The sequence below is a fragment of the Simochromis diagramma genome, unplaced genomic scaffold (assembly GCF_900408965.1).
Source record: "Simochromis diagramma unplaced genomic scaffold, fSimDia1.1 OVJJ01000293.1, whole genome shotgun sequence".
Taxonomy (NCBI): domain Eukaryota; kingdom Metazoa; phylum Chordata; class Actinopteri; order Cichliformes; family Cichlidae; genus Simochromis; species Simochromis diagramma.
In genome coordinates, this window is record NW_024386801.1 from 6083927 (window position 1) to 6103210 (window position 19284).

The 19284-nt window shown below is 42.4% G+C and overlaps 1 protein-coding gene across 1 annotated transcript in view; it reads left to right on the plus strand.

The window, feature by feature from the left end:
• LOC120729607 (zinc finger protein 469) overlaps window positions 1-19284 on the plus strand; it is a 200499-nt gene that overhangs the window by 159577 nt on the left and 21638 nt on the right. The window contains 1 exon segment of the mRNA XM_040025336.1: window positions 85-298. The gene's annotated coding sequence lies outside the window, so the exon portion shown is untranslated.

A 19284-nucleotide genomic window follows, 5' to 3' on the forward strand; every position in this document is an offset into this window, starting at 1 on the left:
AGAGAATGGGCTTGGGAGGAGAGAGGCTGGAGGGGTAGAGGCGTGGTCTCAGCTGGTAATGAAGTCTTCTCTTTTCATCCTCAGAAGGCAGAGTGGGAGCGAACGGGCCCGGGGTCTGCGCAGCTCCACAGCCTTCTCTGCCTCTAAAGTGTGCTGAGCGCTGCTCCGCTCTGCGCTGCCTGTGCCTGTCTCAGTTCCCGTCTGCCACAGCTGAGAGATACAAAGATACCAAGACTGAAAGAGACCGCTACAAACATGAAGCTTTTCCTTGCATCGGCTCCACAGCGCTACTCTTGAGGTAAGACTTCCTTCTTTATGTGCTGCTCCTGACCGTGCCTCGCTATGTGCTCTGCTTTACTGTCCGTCAGTCTCTGTTGATTGTTGTGGTGGGGGCTGGGAGGTGGGGGTGTAAGGGGGCCTGTCCAGGTTAAGTCACTCCCACTTTCATCATGCATGTGTACGTGTGTGCACGTGTTTGCCCATACAGTATGACCAGTTGTAGGTAGCTGTGTTTTGGCTCATGTGAGAATGCACCTCTGAATATGCAGCATGTGTGTGTTTGTGACTTTGCACAAATGAATGCAGCCAGCGTCAGCAGTGAAAGGTTAATGATGACAAATGGGCTGTAGCCATGCAAAGACTGTGGCTGAGGCACACATGAAGGAAACAGGATGAAGTGGCAGGCATTATTAGAAAAAAAAAACTTTGGAAAAGTAAGGTGAAAGTGACTATTCTGTAAGAATGTTTTGGTTTTTTAAAAATTGCTTTGTTTGTCAGATGAACTTAATATCACTCTTTTTACTGCCCTTCTGGGCTAGTGTTAATGTAATATAGAGCCATAAAGTCATTTTAAATGAGCTGCTAAATAGTGTGGTGTTACTGCACCTGAGTGTTTGGCCACATGTGGATATTTATTTATTTGCACTGTTTATTGCTGTTGAATGCAAAAGGCTAGTGGGGCCCATCTCTGTAAATAAAAAGGACAGCAGGCACTCATCTGCAGCCCAGTGACACCAGGCTTTGAAGTGATTTCAGTGGATCTGTCCTCCTCCCCGCTGGGCATTTCAGATCCGGCCTGCAACTCTCTTACTTTCATCCGCATTCCCTTGGAAATCCATCCATCTGTATTCTTTCACACACCTCCTTCCTGATCCCATTCACCCCATGAGTTCTTGCACCCTGAAACCCCTCTGCGAGGCCTTCACCTCCTATCAACACCTCCTGTATTTTCATAGACAGTATTCCTACTGTTTTTATTCTCCATCTCATCTGACGAGCTTCCAGGGAACGGGTCTTTCCGATACCTCTCCCAGAAAAAAAAAAAAAAAAGCTAAGTGACTTTCCATTAGTTTTTGCTAGGCCATGAGAATTATGGTTTCCCAAATGAATGGTGTACAGGAGCCTAGCTTAATTGAAAAAACACAAGCATGGTCTGCCATGAGGAGACGGTCCTTGTGTCACTGTTGAACTGTGCGAATGTACTTTCCAGAGCTGGCGAGGGGGAGAGAAAGAGAGAGAAAATACAAAAAAAGAGCACGAGAAGGAGTACAGACAGAAGGCTGGGGCAAACAGATTTATTAAATAATAGTGTGGAGAATGAAAAGAACTGATTGAAAACATTGGTGGTGTTACACAATGCCGATCAAGCAGCAAATAAAGATGAATCAGCAGAGGGCATCAAATTATATAAAAATTCTTCTAAAGAGAGCCAGAAGAGGAAAAAACAGTTCAGCGTGAGTGAACTTCCAGTTTGGCTTCAGAAAGGATAGTTTGGATAAAGTGAGATTTTAGTGGCAAAAAATGACATAAGACGCCCATGTTGAGGCAGTTTGCTAGCACTTTAGCCCCAAGGACAACAATAGAACACAATAGAACTGCACAGTTCTGCAAGTTTGACTTGTAAAGCACTCCAACACACACTATCAATATCTGCCTTGCCTCCTGCATTCTCTCCATCTTATTTCTCTTCTTCCCTTCCACTCCCCCACTCCCTTCGCTGTGTTTGTGTGAGATACTTGTGAGGCAGCCCCATATTGTGATGATTGAGGCCCTGTCATTGGTTCAGATGGCACATTTGTCAGACACATGTTTGCCAGCAACTGCTGTTGCTAGGGTGCGCGGCGCTGCTGTGGAAAGCATCTCTTGTTGACTTCCTCACTGGGTGGTTCATGTGTTTGTCAGGTCACCGTAACCCCTGACACCACCTCCTGCTTTTCGTACTGCCTGTTAATGTAACTCTAGACTCCCAAAGAGATTACCGCCACACTCATGCATCACTGCTGACATAAGGAAACATAAAAGATCAACATTTGCAACTGCAAGAGGATAACAAAAAGTATTTGTTGTAAGAATCGTCCACAAGAATCCTCTGATGAAAACACATGCAGGCAGCCTTCACTGGAGAATGTGTAAAGAAAAAAATATATAACCCCAGGACTTAATACTGATTTACTACTCCAGAGGTGGCACACACATATTATTTGTGATAAGTGCACTTTTTTTCAATTTATCCTCACTGACAATTAATAATCAGAATCCATCAACCTGATACAGATGACTTATTGACATACCCAGTCTAAGGATTACATGTAGTTCTGTGTCTAAGGGGCATGACAATGGTTTAAAGGTTGGTTTATTATCAGCTCAGCAGGTACGTAATACAGTGGAGAATATTCCAATATTCCATTAATTTTTATGTTGAGTGATGTCATCATGACTTTCTGACTTCTCTGGCTCAGTGCTGGCAGGACTGAGAGGACTTTCATTATAATTTGGTAGTGAAAGGTGAACGGTGACTTCAGTGCTCATGTCTGCTCTGTCCTTCCTCCGTGGGATTAGAATAGAAATATAGAATAGAAATATCCCGTATTGTCAGTAACTGGGGAAATTCAAGTGTTCCCGCAGCAAAGTGACAGGCAGATGGAGCATGGAGATTAAAAAAAAACAATTTACAGCATAATAAAAAAAATAATGTGCAGTTATTAAGTTATTAAAAATGTAAAAGATTATTAAAAACAGAAAATGGAAAAACTGTACAAATAACAGTGGTGTTATTTTTGCCAAAGTTCTTCTGTTTCCTTCCACCTGCACTGGGTCGAGAGGGCATCCGAAAGCAGCGCTGGCCTTCATGATGAGCTTCTCTAAACGCTTTCTCTCAGCTGTAGATAAGCTACTGTTCCAACAGACAACATCATAGAAGATGGCTGACATCACCACAGAGTGAAAAAGGTCTTCAGAAGCGCCCCCCTCCAAAAGATCTCCTCAGCAGTCTGCTCTGACCCTTCCTGTAAAGAGCGTCAGTGTTGTGACTCCATTTATTCTTCAGGTGAACATCCGTGTACTTATAAGAGTCTGCTCTCTTAATGTCAGTTCCCTGGATGTTCACTGGTGTCGGTGTGGTGGGTCTGCACCTGCGGAAATCCTACACCAGCTCCTTGGTTTCCCACATTGATCAGAAGATGGTCCCGCTGGCACCAGTCCACACAGTCTGTATTCTGAGTCATCCTCACCTGTTATGAGGCCAGCTATACCAGAGCTATCAGTGAGGTAGTCCACTAACCACTGGGACAGCTCCAGCTTCTACCTCAGAAGTCCAGGCTGGATGGTGTTCAAAGCACTGGAGATCCTTACAGTGCTTCCAGGCTTCTCCAGCTGGGTCAGAGTTCGGTGCAGGACGTAGATGGTGGCATCATCCACCCCGATTCTAGGCTGGTAAGCAAACTACACCAGATCCAATGAAGACTGAAGGAGGAGGCAAATATGTTTGAGGACCAGTCTCTTGAGGGTCTTAATCAGACGTGAGGTCAGTGCTACCAGCCTGTGGCTGCTGAGGTCCTCCGGATGCGTGGTCTTTGGTACTGGTACCATATAGGATGTCTTTCACAGCTGTGGTACTTTCCCCAGCTTCAGGCTCATGTTGAACATGATGCCAAACAGTTGGTCAGCGCGGCACCTCAGGAGCCTGGAGCTGATTCCACTTGGACCTTCAGCCTTTTGCATCTTGATCTCTCGCAGCTCGTTCCTCACCTGAAGTGTTGAAAGGGACAGGATGGTGTTGGAGGAAGGGGGGCGTGGGGTGGAGTCTTTTGAAGCAGAGGTGGTGGATGATGGCTGAAGGCTAAGAAGTCATGGGAAGAAAAGCTGGCACTGGTTGAAGATAGGGTGTTTGCAGCAGAGATGATGGGGCTGGGGGAGAGCGTTCATTTCAGGGTTGATCCAGGGCTTGTTGTTGGAGAAACACTGTACCTTCAAAAGGGGCAGAGTGTCATCCACACAGAAGTTAATGTAGTCAGTGATTATGGATTATGGTGCAAAGGTATTGGGGAAAAAATAAGTTCTCCAAAACTTCTCCAGACATGAAAAATCTAAGTCTGTGTTAAACTGAACTGACCCTCATGTTGAGGATTATCACTGGTGATGAAAGCTGAACCTCACACTATGACCCTTAAGACCAAACAACACTCTTGACTTCGTGGAGTCCAGTTCTTCAGAAAGCACATCATGTGAGGAATGTGAACAAGAGCATGGTTATCGTTGTTTTGTTTGTGTTTCTTTCTCTTTTTTTTATTTTGAGATTGTCAGGGTTGTGCACCGCAGATGAACACAGTGTCAGACTGCCAGACTTGACTTATGCACTAACGTCCTACAGGGTAAGAGAACATTTAGCACATGTGAAAATGCTGGTAAAAAGTTTTTTGGACCTACCACCACAATCTTTGCTTATCTCCTATCTTTTTTTTTTTTTTTTTTTACCAAATTTGAGCTTGGGCGAGTTTGTCAGGTCTTGACACAGTGGAGATTCAGCATGAATGCCAAACAAACACAAAGTGGTCAGAACAGTATCAGCAGGATGACTGGAAGCAGTGTATGCACTGTATGACTGCACAAGGAGACAACCTTGAAGGGTGTAGATTTGATTGGAATTCTTTGTAAATAATATATTTTGAGGACATAATGAGTTTATTTTGTGACCATAATCTGTGCGTTATTTACTGTTGTCAAGGACAAAATCCAGATTTTTCTCAGCACTAAGTTTTAGATGTTGACTAGTTTCTACTTGCTTAAATATTCCATTTACCTTTATCTTATTCTCACTGGTGAATGATCAAAGAAACACAGTCTTAGTAAACGAGTATTTCTTTAATTATTACTGACTACACCCATAATAATTTTCAACCATAACTGGAATTACCATACTGTTATATTTTGAATTCCCTCCCTCCATCTTTTACTGGACACTGTTGCCTCCTGAGTGTGAGCAGAAACCATCTACAGTTGGCGAAAACATAAGAGAAATGATGCGCTTGGTAATACCTTAAAGGAAAGAGCTTTGAATTCATGATAAATTATTGCTTTCATCACAGACTTCTCATGGTGCTCCCAGTCATTAAAACTCAAAAAACCTCAAAGTTAGATGAGAGTATTTTTAAATTTCTTGGCCCATATAATTTTCAGCTAAATTTGAATATATAATTGAAGAGATGGCCTCATGATTAAAAATTGTTATGTGTTTGTCGGCTGATCGCTAACATCAATAGAGACCAGTGTGATTTAAGACACTGGCACTATAAACAGCAGACTTCATATTACAAAAATATTGTGCAGTAATTTTTACTTTTATTGTTCCTTTTCCAGCATCCTTTGTACCGCTCTCAGTTTATTTATTCCATTGTGTAAGTTGTGCAGTAAGTGACATGAATATTATCAGGACACTCTTAGAATTGAACTTCTTGACCTCATTCACCTCATATCCTTTCCTCAGCTTGCTTGCTTTCACTGTAACTCTCAAACTTTTCAGTCAGGCATTACTGGCTTTCCTTTAAAGAGTCTTTATAATGAAGTACTTCATTCAGTAATTAGCTCATTTATGCGACCCACTGTCAGGTGCCTTCTCCAGCTGGTGGCGCTCTTACTGGCGAACTAGTCTGTCCGTGCCTAGAATCAGGCCTGTAAATAGGATTTGGAGGCAGATGCTTTATAAATTGCAGTGCAGATGTAAAACACATGACTTTGGGGAGCAGCGAGTCCCTCAGGTTCTATTATTTTGTCTCTTTCTCCTACCTACTTCTACTCCTCTTATTCTTTGATTTCTCTGTCCTCTTATTCAACTACTGCACATCCGCCATATTTTCCATCTTATTGTATGTCTGTATTTATCAGATCACACCTTCATTCTGAAGGTCTCCTTAACCTCCTACGCAAATCCAAGTTAATATATAGATATGCTATGTGTTCTAAAGTGTGCATGTGTCCGTGTGTTACGGTGCGCATTTTATGCATTCTTGACTGTAAGTCCAAATTTCTGTGTCAGACTGTAGGTGGTGTACTGTGTGTCTGCTGACAAATAACCTCTGGATCAGCCGTCATGTGTTTATTAGACACTCTATCCAACAGGCAGAAAATTGGCCTGAATTTTTGCCTTGCACCTCTGCTCTTCTGCTGCGTGAAGGCAGACCCAGCAGCTCTGATTGCTTCTGACACTGACAACAAGACCTAGCTTCCTGAGAAGACTTTCTGCAGAGCTCCTCTTGTATCTGCACAGAAAAGTCAAAGGTGATCAAATCAAATAAGATGTTTTTTCTCTAACGCTTGCCAGAACTTAGAGGTCAGACAGCGAGTTACGTATAGATTGGCAGGTTTATGTTTACTTTCAGTGTGCTGAAATATGTCTTTATCCCATTTTTTTAACCCTGACATTTGAACCTGCTGCATCATTCCTTTGTGAGTGAAGGGCAGATGCATCATTTGTAAATTATGCTATAGCTACCTTGGCCTGCAGCTTGATAACTTCAGGATCACTTTCCCTTTTCAACCCCTCTCCGCTACATTCCTGCTGGTCTCTGCTTACTTCTACGTTTCGCTCCAGATGTGGCATTGTTTGGACACATTTGTTTTGGGCTGGGGCCGGTAGACCTGCTCACAGTCTGATGTCATGCTCTATTTAAAGGGAAAGCCATGAGAACTGGGTGGAACGCTGTGGTTTCACTTCAAAGCTTCTTTCTTGGACTACTGATGACTGTCATCCGTGGCACAGCAATCTGTGTCATGGACAGATGACCACATTCATTTTAACTGTTGACAGATATGTGATTTTAAAAAGGCTTATAGAGGAGGCAGGATTTTGCACAAAAATCAGGAAGTTTAACTTTTACCTCATGGCCTATGAGTTTTACTGAAGTTTTCTCAGTTTCACAGTTCTTTAAAATAACCTGCCACTCCTACGAAGAAACAATACAGGGTCTTATTTAAAGATTAGGCTCAGGCTGTTTATGGTATAACTGAGAGAAACCTGATACTATAGTTGGATGAGATGAAAGGATGATGCCCTCAATTGAACCAACAAACATGACAGGTTTTTATGGGTCAGGGGAGTCACATGCTGCTTAAACTTTCATGCCTCTCTAATTAGGCTCTGTCAGTCAATGAACCTGGCACCTCATGCCATTAAAGAATGGGATAATGAATCCTGTCTGTCTCTCAGTGTGTGTGTGTGTGTGTGTGTGTGTGTGTGTGTGTAGGGTATTCTGTACCACATTAAATATGAAATATCTCACAGTTTTCCAGCTATATGGGGGTTAGGATAAGGGCATCTTTTCCTCGATGACTGAGCTTATTGTGTCTCTTATTTAAACTGTGAGCATAGTGGAAAGCCGCTTTACTGTCAGATTCCCCATGGGAGCTCTGCCTTCAGCACTATTTGGCCTTCAAACACATATATATTTGCCAGGTCCTCTCTAGTGTTTCTGCTTCAAAGAGCCAAAAGTTCTAACCCTGCTAAATATTTCCGGTTCAAACGGGCATGTTTGCTAGATGTTCATCCCTCTCTGTCCCTTCTCCTTTCTCTGTGGTATTTGCTTAAGGAGTTCACAGTGGCCTTACAGGAGTTGAAATCTGAAATGACTGAGGTGAAGTGCTATTAGGCAATTTAGTAATGCTCACACACATACTTCCAGAATAAGGGAAAGTAGCAGTGAGATAATATTGTCATCACACAGGCTCTCTTTGAATTTGCATCAGTTTGGGATGCCCACATCCTGACAATGCTTAAGTGTTGTATTCACACACTCAGGCACAAATATTTAAAAGGTTAGGTTAGAAGGTGACACAGCCGGCTGAATGTTTTTAAATGCATTATTGCCCATTTGTGCATTGTGTTTTATTCCCAGATTGTTTAAAGAGAAAGATGCTGGCAACGGAAAGTGAGTTTTCCCACTTTTGCAGCGTACATATAATTCAACAGTTGTATTTTCAGAGTAGTTATATATAAATGCAGATGTTTTTGACACCGAAATGTGTTTCTCTGTGGGTCTCGCTCCCTTTCGGCTTAAAGTTCACTACAGTGCGTTGCCACTGTGGTCAGCATCAAAGGCCTGGATATAGACATGTTTACACACTTTCATGCACAGACACGCAAACAGACCTTTGGATCATTTATATTTACTTACATATGAGAACATAAACAATAAAGATGAAATCAGGAAAACTCTTCAGCTCATGCATCCTTTCCAAAAGCACACTCACAAAGTCACACGCTCACACACACTCACACACACACACAAACAGTCTGCCTGGCTGCGGTCCAGTGCTGCGCCCAGTGTTTCCTCCAAACACAGAGGCCAGATATTACACATAATGAATGGATAACAGTTCAACCCTGGGGTCATGAGGTCAAGCATCTAAATGATCAGTGCTTCCGCTCCAGATTCTGTTTATGACTATGTGTATACACACCATACAGCCTGTCAGACAATTATATACACCCCACACCCAGCGTCAAGCTCAGACAGCTGGCACAGCCAAACATTCACCGTCTGTTTTAGGGAGGGGGGGGTGTTTGTGTGGGGGTGCGTGGAATTACTCATGTTATCAGGACATAAATCTGTTTACCCACCGCTTGCAAGAGTCCATAACATAAATCAGAACAGAATGAAGGACTGGGTTTACGGTTTGGTTAAACTTAGGTTTAGTTTCAAGTTAGAGTTAGAGTAAGGCAAGTAGTGATTATGGTGAGAGTTAGGGAAAGTTTCCAAAAAATGAATGAATGCAATATCTTCTTGTGCAATAGATACACAAGAACCTGTGTGCCCGTTTGTGAACTCATTCAACTTATTAATCTGCTACTAACACAAAGATTAAAAAGAAGGCTAAGGCTGCGAGGAAATTCTGTTAGTGCCGGAAAAAAAGTCTTCTTCATCTTAGGGTGGCTGTGGCTACAATGTAGCTTGCCATCACCAGTGTGTGAATGTGTGTGTGAATGGGTGGATGACTGGATATGTAAAGCGCTTTGGGGTCCTTAGAGACTAGTAAAGCGCTATATAAATACAGGCCATTTACCATTTACCATTTTTAGTCAGAGACAGTCTTTATTGCTGCCCTTGACTGTCTATGTTTCCTCACATTTGTCCCATTTTCTTTCACATATTAGTCTATCCTAGTGTGCTGCACATTTCAGGAAACACAGATAATGAATCTCAGTGTATACCGTGATAATGTGGGGAAAAGATGTAATTTGTTCACACATGCTCACTTTTCAAGGATGATAAACTCACATTTTAGAGGGCTAAAGCAGGTGTTTGGGTGGGACAAATGGGAGGTACTGATGGATAAGGTGACAGGGTGGAGTAATAACAAACTTCAGTATAAATTAGAGTTAAACATTGTCATTTGATGGGAGTGTCAGACTGGTTGAAACATAGTTTCATTTTCATCCTTCTTTTTTTTATTTACTTGTGTTTCTATCCCAGATTCCCACAGTCCTTTTTACATTTGAAAAAGTTGGACATCTAAAGAGAACAAATTAGCTCATTGATGTAACTGGATTACTCTTCGCCTGCGGACAGTGTTATTTCATAAATAAATGTTTCACTGATCTTTGAAACAGGAAATTATCCAGTGGGAAAAGTCCAGTCCATGAAAGCAGCTTTGCATCCTTTCACAGCGGTTTTATTTCATGTAGCATCTTTTGCTCTGTACCCGTTTGGAAGTAGGGACAAAATCTTCATCATCACCGCTCATTGACTCAGCCCGTGTGTATGTACATATCCATTTGTTTGGATTTGTTTATCTTCTTCCGTCTGTGTTGTATATATGCAGCCATGTATACGTACACCTACACATGTTTTTGTTCAAATGCCCTTTTGTGGTATGTCATGCCTATATGTGGGTTATAACTCTGCATTAGAAAGTTGATGCCTGACTCTTCAGCCTCAGCACCATAGTGTATATCTCATTTCCGTGTTCGCATGCAGCCTTAAACTGCCGAGGAGAAAAAAAGGGGTTTGTTATGTGAACCATGTGTGGCTACCGATGCACATCTGAAAGGTTAAAGCAGCAGGGAACTCAAAAAGCGTGGCTACATCTGCCAACTTATTTTACTCTGTATCTGATGTCAGACATGAGACTGTCAGTCTGTGAGATGCTATCAGCTCCGAGGCATCCAGCGAGGCCTAAAATGACCATTGATACCAGAGATAGGTATGATTTTGGTCTGTGTAAGTCCTCTAGGCCCTCTTAGCTGAAACAAAAACTGTGATGTACATCATTTCTTACTACAAAGTCACATTTTGCTCCATGGGGTTTTGAGGAATAACTTTCAAAAGCTTCCATCTTTATCCAGATTTAGCGAGTGGGAACAACTGCTTCCTGTAAGACACGGTGGGATTATGAGTAAATGCAACAGACACACAAAGTGTCCTGTGGAGGAAAAAGTATTAACAGACTTAATGGTGAGATTGCAATGTCAGGTTTGAGTTTGTTGTGTCAGTAGTTACAGGGAGGCTTTGTTGATATCATATGTTGTTGATATCTTTAGCTTACATACCTTATGCCTCTCAGCTTAAATCTCAGTGATGTTAGAATGAGCGTTGCTTTTATTTCCAGAGCTTAAACACATCTAAGGATCTGTCTGTATGTGCACCTTGGAGAGGGGCTAAGGTATCCCCTGTACTGTCTTACAGCACTACTACTATCTTCTTCAATGTCCCTACTTTTGAACTAATCTCTCTCTGGCTTCTTCCACCCCTGCCACTCTAAGTGTCCTGGTTCTAGACACAAACTAAGACCTACAGTCTCTGGTCCTCCAGAGAAAGTTACAGATGTTGTTGGGAAAACCACCTCAGTCCACCTCTTCTAAATCCTCATGGCTCTGTTAGATGCTACAGTGCCACTGTTGTCTAAGCCCCTCCTACAACTTGAATGACAGACTCATAGGCGAGCAGAGCAGAGGTATTACTATCAGGTTTCCCTCTAACTACAGCAAAGACTGAGTCTGAGCCTGCTCTGCCACAGGGATCTTATATTCCCAGAGGCACTCACGTGCCTTCTGCTTATGAAATTACACGCTTGGCCTTAGCTATTCTATTTCACAGAAGAGATTCGCTTTTATTGCTGACATTTTGTTTTCCGTGACTTTACTAGAGAATGAAAGAGATGAAAAGAATGATAAGAAGAAGTGGGGGTGGTAGTGTTTAAGAAAAGCCAACATCTATTTCCGTTGGGGAGCTGCTTTGCTTAGTTGAACCGCATGGTTTGGATAAGAGTAGATATTCCGCATAAATATTTTTACCTGTGATTGACAATTAGCCCAAATGTGCTCGTAGTTCAGCTCACGATGCTTGAGAAAAAGCCATTTGAAGTACTTTGATGTAGCTCAACGCTCTGTGATCATTTTCTCTTTTGGTTCGTCTTTATTACTTTCCCTCCTCATTTCCAATCTTCCTTTACATCAGGTAGATAACACCCTTTGCTCTTTTTTAAGCTCTGTTGTGAGAATATCAGAAACGTTCAGAAAGTTTCAGGTGGAGAAAGCACGTGCACAAAAAGAGCTCCAAACACAGCGTTCAGTTAGAAACTTTTAATCTCTGTTTATCTAGGCTGTTGATTTATAACTGAGTTCCCAGGATTTATTGGTCAAGCTGTGAAGCAGAGGATTATAAACCCTTCAACAGAACTGCTCTCTGTTAGTTATTATTCAATATCTAACACAGAGCTTCAAGTCATGATGGACCTTGAGTGAATTTTAATGAAAGATTTCCTGCTTGGTCCCTGCCAGGCCGACTAACACGCAATATCAGCCGCTCCTTAAGAACTCACTTCTTCAAATTAAGGGTGAGGGAAAGGCTGCACTTCTAAAAACAGAATATTTTCAAAGGAATGAGGCCACTTTCAGGAAAGTTACAGGAGCTGTATCCGACTTTAGACCTCGGTATGGGTCAGTGAGTGTAGGAGCAGTAAAACCCAGAAGGCCGTGTCTCCCCCTTTTACTTCACCAGCTCAGGCCAGAGATGAGGTGATCCACACGGTTGATATGTGTGTGTATGTGTTTGCTCGCAGCGACAGGAGGAAAAAGTCAGACTCTGGTCTCGGTCCAAGACAGGAAAACGCTGAAGTAAGCTCGCCCGTCACCTCCCAAACTCCACTGGCCTAATTATTCCTAATGCAGTTGTGTGATTTATTCTTTTAGCACCCTTTTAAACAGGGTGTAGATGTGTGTGTGTCTAATGTGGTAGTCTCGCTGAAAAAAGGTCATATGAGGAGAACTGCTCTAAGGATGCAATGATGTATCAGATGTGTGTTTTTTGACAGATTTTTTTTCCTGCCATTGCTTGACTTGTGTCAGGAGCTGAGACTCACCCATTTTATGCTGTACAGACTGTTCAGAACAGCCCCCACAGAGAGCAGAGGAAAGAGTTCAGTCTGACGAATGATGTCAGTGTTTGGAGAGGATGAGTGTGATGGTGGTGGTGGTGGTGGTGGGGGGGTTACATGGGTCTGGGAAAATAAGAGTTTGTGTGGGGGAGGTAACATGAGATCCCCCACAGAGATGCTAAACTCCTTTACAGACTGAAAGAGAGAGAAGAGGACTCTTTACAAGGATGAAGAAAAACGTTCCCCTTTTAATCTGTTTGCAATCTAAAAATAACCTCCCCTCTCTGTCTACTGCCCACTGGGGCAGGCTTGTTAAAGTGTCTGTCTCCGAAGGGAAAGAGTCAAGTGCTACAGAGGACCAAACAAAAAAGAAGCTAGTAAAAGGGATGAGAAAAGAGGGAGGGGATTAAATGGAAAATGGAGCAAAAGTAGGAGGGCAGAGGCAAGGTAACAGCAAAAATATGCAAAGAAGGAAAAGAGTGCTGGGAAAGATTTAGGACAGATGGATCCTCGAGAGAGTGAGAAAAGGTTCATGAAGCTTTAAAGACTGCTAAGTGGATCATCAGATTTCTACCTTGTCAACTGTTCCTTCTCACCACGCCAGTCAGCTAGCCAGACTGAGTGTAAAGCAGTTACACACCAACAGTATGTGGCCTCAAGGTTTTTCTGACTGTTGGTGCAGCAGTAAAAGCACCTAATGCTTGGAAATGTGAAATAACAGAAAAACTTTTCCTTGGCCCAATGGCATGGCACTTCTCTAAGGGGTTCACTGCACATGCGCTGAATCGCACATTCCAGATAGTCACCCATTCTTCAAATGCTTCCCTAGTTTTCAGTCTGACTCACAACTTTCTACTGTACCAGTGTGGCCAGCCACCCAGCCTGATGTGTCATCCCCATCTGTTACTGTTCTTTTTCCCCTGACTTCCAGGAAAATGAATGGAACAGGACAGTATTTGTTTTCAGTGGGATTTGGTAATTTGTACCAACAACGTATTAGAAGAAATGAACAAAGAGGGGCAGAAGTTCTAAAAATGCAAGACACTGTCTCAAGGACATGCTGAGCTTCTCTCGGAAACTAAAACAATCTCTGAAAGGTGGAAAAGAGACTCAAAGAATGTGGAGAAAAGTCTACTTGGTGGATTCTTCAAATTGCGACTCTGCTATACTCAGAGGCTCCTTCTTTCTGACCTGCACTACAGAGCTGGCTCTCAACTTGCTCACCTCTAACATTCCACCTTAAACAGCGGCAGATAAAAGCATCTCGTCATCTCTTCTCTGACCTCAGTTCCCTTTCATTTTATAATCACACTCACACTGTGGTTAGCAGAAATATTATTCAGATACTCTCAGATGACATAAAGAGCAGACTGTTGCCTGCCAAGTACACAACTGATATGCTACAATTACACATCGTAGCTGATAAACAACATATGGACGCTTCACTTTCAGACAAGATCACACAAAAATACTAAAGCTACATACCTTATCAGTGGTGCCTTTTTTACCACTGTGATGTCATTTTCCAATTTAATTCAGGGGGAACTAACCTCCCTGCCACCATTACTTTTTCCTTTTTTAACAATGGAACATCAGCTGGGCGTCTGTGGAGAGATTGCAACACTGAGGTTATTCTAGTCTGCTGGAGCTGCAGCAGTCTGGCAGAAATATCTGAGCCCCTGACCAAACCAGCTAAACACCATTCATAAATTCCTCCAAGATTGCAGCCAAGAGCCTAAGACCTGACGATGTGTGGACTGCCTGACCTGCTATTTGCTCTCTCTGCTGGTTTGAAGCAGACTACCTTGCCATAGAAAGAAAGGTATTCTAATGTTAGATAAGAGCATATCCTCAGACGCATTTTCTGTCTACTGCTAGTTTTCCCTATTCTTCAAAACATAACACCAGTGATTTGCGTATTTGTTTTTTGAGGTCAGTAGAAGCTTTTAACATTTCAAATCCTCTCAAAACTTTACGAGCCTATATTTCATTTTAATTTTCCTGTCCTCGGTCTGCATGCGCGATAGCAAGGTGGATAAGAGATGAAAAATCACCAATCACATGAGACTATCTTCATTTGTTATTCTTTCCTGGAAGTGTTGCAAATGGTACTCCTCCACATAGTTTTCAGTACATGAACTCTGAAAGTGTCTTTCTGTAAAAACAAAAAAGAAGTTAAGGTAAGCATTTTGCAGTAGATAAAAAAAGGACATGAAAGGGGCTTCCTTGTATTTATGTTATGTTTGAGATGGTTGTGAATCACAGTTAAGCAGATCATTTCTAATGTAACTCTCTATCCTCAGTAAGTGGATAATAAGAAAGCAGGATCAAAGTCATCTTCTGTAATCACAGTTTACATTTGAACAACTCTTATTTATTTAGCATTTGTAGATATTTTAATATTTATACTTGATAAATTATTGCTCCTATTTTTGACTAAATCTTTGACCAAAATCTGGGTGTGTTGTAGTGGCGAAAGGTCCTCACATGGCCCCTAAAGACCTAGTAGCCCTAGATTAATGGCTTTCCTGCTACTCAAGAGATTAAGACTGTGCCAAAACAAATGGTCGGGCACGTGATGTTGGCATGACAAATTGAAGTGAGGTCAAAAGGGCAAAAGACAGACCACAGCCCAGACCGACAGTTTTTCTAGTGGGGCTGCAATGAGACCATAATGCTAAGCTGAGAGGTCACCAGCGCAGGGTTACAGGTTGTAGCTTGTCCCTGTCTCAGCCTTTTAATGGACTGTGACAGGGCTTCCGATCCCAGCAGCCTGGCCAAATGTTATATTCATCAGAGCAGCTCCTGGGTGCAGCACTAGCACTTTTCGTGGATACGGAGTTTGACACATAAATTAGAGCGTGCTATCCTTACCTCAGCTTGTGCAACCAGAAAGGTATTCATCTGATGTGCATCATTCTGGAAGCGAAGACAAAAAGAAGTTGGCAAACTGTGCTGTAATGCTCACAGTAGTCATTTCACTTGAGTTATTTATTGTAAGTTTATAAGATGTCAGAAATGTGAAATGCTGTTGTAGTATGCAGTCAACCATATAAACAGCAAAAGAAATAAACACCAGTTCTGAGTTAAAACAAACGTCATCTCTAACTTTAAGGTATGTTACTTCCTTAAGTGAGCTCATTTCAGATTTTGGAGACCATTCTTAGCACCGGCGCAGGCGTTTGTCCACGATTGTTCAGTGTTTACTTAATGTTTTCCAAGTGTTGATTTGGTGACAGTCTGATATGGGATTGTGGTTTCAACTCTTGCGTTTTGAAGTAAATTGGCTAAATCAAAGTAGAAAAACATAGGCTGTAAATCATTACTCGTTCACTGATAAAAAAGTTTTTTTGAAATGCACGGAGCATTATGTTCACACATAACTCAGGATGTGAATGCTCACATATGGCTGAAGGTCAAGAGGGGATTGTTGGTGTTTGGGTGACTGTGAGAACCTTAGTCTTGAATACTCTGGGTTTCTTATAGTTCTTTGTGACCAAAGAGTAAAGCATTCAAGCAGATCTAGTTGTGCAGCAGCTGTAAAAATAGGAAGGAGAGGCAAAGTATAATTCATGAGATAGCAGGCACGACTACTGCGGCTTGCATATACTATTTTCCACAGTGTTCAGATTTACGTTTTTTTCCTTTATTCATCTCGATTGTTACAGCAACTAAATTGCTCTTGCCGTTTGGTACGGAAAAGTTCAAAAATGTATTTAAAAAACTGAGTGGAAACGTCTCTTTCAAAAAATCATTACTGAGATACTGAAAAAAAGCTCAAACCTTGTTTTGAGTGGCACTATTTTCTCTCTTTCAGACCTTATCCATCAACCACTGCTGCTATGCAGAAAGACATTTTTACTCATGCCCCTGACGGCAAGACCTGTAACAATACGCCCTGTAGATAAGCTCTTAGGTTTTCAAGCTTCTGGTAGAAGAAAAATTACCCACAGCAATTTTTGTAGATGAACTAATTCAATATTATTCATTATGTCAAATGCCAGAGGATGACATTTGTGTACTTCTGTTTAGAGTGAACCTTCCCTTAAGCTGTGTGTCTGGAAATAAAATGTTTTCATCATGAATAATCCCCTTTTAGAAATTTTGATAGTGGCATTGTGTACAAGAGTAAGTATATTCTCCATGGTACCCAAGGGTATTGTAAGTCTCACTTTCACTTTTAGCCATTTGAGGCCCCATAATCTGTCAGATTTGGAATAAGTCACACTCACTATACTCACCTATATTAAAACCTGAGAACATATAACAACGATTTTATGTAAGCCCTCTATTAATTGCTAAGACATGGGCTGAGAAAAATATTCTTAGGTACACAGAATATTCTCTGGTTTGCTCTTTGGCTTGCTCGTCCGCCAGCGTTCCACACAGGTATGTCAGACAGGTGGGGTATGGTTGATGCACAGAAGCTGCTTTCTCTATCTCAGCCTCCTGCACTGGTCTCCAGTGAGCCCGAGCACATTTGATGGGAACAAAGTGAGTGCTGCCAGGTGCTTTGGCCTCCTTTTCAGCACTGGAAACGCATTGGGGAGTATACAAAAACATTTAGTGTGGTTTCAGTTGATTAAGTTTGTTGATCAGCAGGAGATTAATCGTGTAAAAACTGGTTTATTTCTTCATCATACACTCCTATGCTTCAGTGAGAGCTCAGCCAGAAATACCAATGTTTTTAATAGGCTCTAAGCGTACTATCTCATCTGTGAAGATGTTGAGCAATTGAGCACAATCTTCGAGTCAGTGGTGATGTTGTGCAGGATGTCTGCAGAGACCCTGCAGTGATCCTGCTGAATCAGTGGGCATATAGCCTTAGGATCACTGTGGCATCCAGCACAGAAAGATCAATACTGATGTTTTGTGGTGTAGAGACAGCAGGGACTGGATCAGTGCTGGTTCTGTTCCAGCCAGCATGGGTCAGTGCTGCACACTCTCTGTGGTGGAGTTGTGGATGTATGAATGGCTTCTTGCAGTGGCTGTACAGAACGTCATTCTTCTCACCCTCATCTGAGGCTGACATCCGAGGGGGAAGCCCAGGAAGCCGGCAAGTTAAATGTTTTTCTGTCCCCCTGGTTGGAATGGACGTATCGGGTGCTGTTTTAATATGTGTAAAGTATAAACACACGGCAGTGTCCAACGACCCAAGGTAAAAACGACAAGGACATTAGAGAAAACAGACTGTGTCTCAGCAATATGCAGGGGGGAAACCAAAAACATTAATGCTGGGTTTGTTTGTCCTAAGAGTTACTTGCCCACTTTGCCATTTCCCCAAGAATCTTAAATAGCCTTACCTTATTGGCCCTCATAGGGTTGTGTAAATATTCCAACTCAGGTGAAGACTACTATTCCCAAGTTCCTGTTCTCTCCACTGCTGCCAGGTCTAGATGGGACAAAGTACGCATTCCTGGAATAGCAGCACGACTCCAGTAACCAAACTGATTTGCTCCCCCTAGCCTCAGACAGAGATTTATTTATTTATGTATTTGTTTATTTTACCCTCCACCTTTAACTGCCGGGATTCCCTTGCAGTGACTCAATTATAAGGCTCATTAACCATTAAACCATTATATAACCTTTTTTCTATGTTCAAATACATCATTTTGTCAATGAACCTTGCTGCTTACTTTACCTTCTGACGTAAGTGGATACATGTCAGAGAGACAGACACCATACAAAGGCTTAACACCAGCGTGTTTCACCTCACCAGTCTCGGGGCAGCACTGGCACAGCTTGTCTGTCAAGCCCCAGTGAAAAAAGGGAATGAGCAGTTGGTTTATCTCAATGCCTCTGAGAGGGCAATATTTGTGAATTTTAAAATAAAGCTATCCTAAGGTTGGTTGGGGAGAGAGGGGAGGAGTCTTGGGGAGAGGATGAATAGGGTCCTGTGCTCAGCCCCTGGGTGGACTGAACCCCTCTGTTTGAGCTTTTTTCGGCCTTGGCACACAGGATTCCCTGTGAGGAGTTGGTCGGAAGCAGGAAGTGGTTGTGTAAGTCGATCTGCAGATGCAGCACAGAGCTCCTTTTCAACAGCAGACCCCTTGGTCCTATTCTACACAGCGACGCATCAGGTAGTCCTCCTGCTGCACCCGCAGCAAGACACATGCCACACAGGACCACTGGACAGAGAAAGTGCAAAAGATAAGAGGAAACGCTAGGAAAGAGGACAGAGAGACAAGGAACAAAATTGGGAATGATGCCGAAACAGTGCAGACTTCCGCTATTTAAGTCATTGATCAGATAGGAAAAGCTGTTTACCAGCTGTGGTTTAGCACTGCTGAAGTCTCTGCCAAGATCTGACACGGCTGGACAACAGTCCAAACTGTTATCCATGAAATCTTCTTTTGACAGGCAAGGAAGGGTAAAGTAGCCAGTGCTGATACTAAAGTCAGGAAAGAAAGAGTAAGCTACAGGTGCACTGCAGCTTAACATTTCCACAGCATATTGTGGTCGAACTGTTTGTTGCAGATAAGGGACTTTATTATTTTAACGGCTCTGAATTAGATTCTGAGTGCAGTTTACAGTCCTCTCTACTTGAGATCCCTTCGTCCTCCACATATCTCTTCTCCATCCTTTTTGTGACTTTTCTGATTTCCAAGAAAGAACAACTGCTCCAATTGTGAATTTGAG